Source organism: Octopus bimaculoides, chromosome 3 (genome assembly GCF_001194135.2).
Source record: "Octopus bimaculoides isolate UCB-OBI-ISO-001 chromosome 3, ASM119413v2, whole genome shotgun sequence".
NCBI lineage: Eukaryota > Metazoa > Mollusca > Cephalopoda > Octopoda > Octopodidae > Octopus > Octopus bimaculoides.
Window position 1 is genome coordinate 8,469,445 of NC_068983.1, and position 2,455 is coordinate 8,471,899.

Here is a 2,455-nt window from a genome sequence, read left to right on the forward strand (position 1 = left end):
TATATATATATATATATATATATATGTTAATTCTCTAAATTAGGTATTAACAGTAACTGCACGATAAAGTGAAGTATATTGCCACTTAAATGTGGCTGACCCATAGGGGTGGATGTTACTGTTGCTTTTAGCCCCAGGAGGACATCTCCTCCAGCTGGCTTATCGACACACTTCTGGACACAGAAGTCGGACTAAACCCTAGACCATATGGTTACGATCTGAACGTCTTAACCATATAGCCATACCTATATGTTAGAACAGAAGTATTTACTCGAAAGTAATTTTTGAGAAATCGATCAGACTGAGATAAATAACTCTTTGAAACAAAGTGTTGTGGTTCTGGGGCTTTCTTAATATTAGAACCGCAGCTGCTGGTAGAATCAATACAAAACAAGACAACATGTGGAGAAGTCACTGGCTTTATCATATTAGAATTATCGCTGTGTATTGTGGTCAAGAGACTTCACTTTCATTGTTTCAAGCCATGTAACTGACGATTATTACTGTTGTTTAATCTACGTTTAAGCTTTATCAAAGAGATCTCAAACTGAAGAGGACCAGCCGTGACCATACTGTATATGTGTATACACATACTGTTTTAATGTACATCTATTGTTCAACATTTATTTCCTTTTGTTTTGAAGATGTTGGTGTATGCTTTAGCAGAAATAAGTGTAGACTACCCAACATATTCTGCTTATTTTGATCAGATCCAACGTATTTCAGCTACAGTTATCCATACTCTTCCTCAAACCAACCAAACTCAGGACTACATTATTCAATGTGGTATCTTCTAAGAGAGATATTGCTTGATTAAAAAGAGATGGTTGTCTGCTATATCTACCATGCAGAGTAACCCCATAGAGGCTTTACCAGAACCACAAAATCATAGCATGGGGCTGTGTCAATATATATATTTATGTATTTTTATTGCCTCCTTAGTCAGAAGAGGACAGTTCATATCTCTGGTCCCTTCTATTTGTTCAAACATGCCGTGAATGATTTTCAAGGTCCCCATTGATATGCATAATGGAACAATGGGATTTCCAGTGTCCCTATTTAGGTGGACCCTCCGTTTACATTGCCCCTATTTGTATATTCCTTTCCTCGTCATAGCTAGATAACTTGCGATCACGGTTATGCTGAAGTGGGGCGAATTGTGAGATGAACATCAATAACATAAACAATGTTAATAGCAAAAAAAAAGAAAAGAAAATCTATATAAAAGACAGCAACAACATCTACAACAATTGCAGCTGCAGTAACATGCTGCATCCTCTTATGTTAAAATAGAAAAAGAAAACGTTAGAATTGAAAAATAGAATTCAGAAATTGATTTTATTTTTCTATTTTAAGAGTATCAAAATTAATTACTTGAGTGATAATACAAAGCGGCTTATAGATATATAAACGCATGGGATCGTTTCCGCACGTATTTACTTTCCCAGTGAAAGTTCACGAGAAACGTTTATGTAGGTTTCGATGAAGATCAATCTAGATGGTTTAATTTCTATTTAAGAATAAACAATGATATTCTCCCATCCACTTCCCACCCCACACCGATAATATTATTTGATGTTTACGTATCATAATGTGCTCGGGTGTCACGTTGACAGGCAGAGTGATAGTTATTAAGTACCATACCAATACAACAGCAGATCTGTAAATCTTAAATCTACGGATTTATAATATATACCAGTAGCTACAACGTAGACCTAAAACTATGAGTTTTGTAATATTTTTCCCACATGGAAATCCTTTTGGAATTTGATATCAAGAAACAATCTTGTTTTAAAAATGGGTAATACCTCATTCTCCTTCCGATTTTCGGTGGAATGTACTTTTTTTATCATTTAGGCTAATTTTGCTTGTAGAAAATACAACAGATTTTACGATTCCATAATTCATTCTAATAGAATATATATAAGTATAAGATCTGTGAAAAAAGCAATAAAAATAGAAAAAAACTAGTCCGTACTCATTGGAAAAAAACAATATGAATTCATTTCCAAAGTAAGCGAACTTCCTTCGTATACGCAATTAATAACGTTGGGAAAAGGCGGTGACGTTACGTTTAACTTTCTATCTACAGATTAACAGAAAGTCAGTGTGTATGACATGGTTCCGAAGCAATTACCAATAACTTCTGGTGCTTCTGTGTTATTCTTATAAAAGTCCCTTTTGAATTAATGCCTTTCACAAAAGCTTTCTCCTAGATAGTTGTTTCGTGTTCTATGAGAAGCGTTCGTGTATTAGAAAGATAAAAGTGTAAAGTAGCCGAATATAAAACATATGTTTTTTTTTTCCTTCCTAGAAAAGCAAATGAAGTCAGCATTTTAACATTGATATTATGAAGAGAAGGGGTGCATCTGTGATGCGAATATATTGTTAAGGGAGCAGTCTTCTCAAAGGACGTGACAGAATGAATATATATATATATATAATGAATATATAT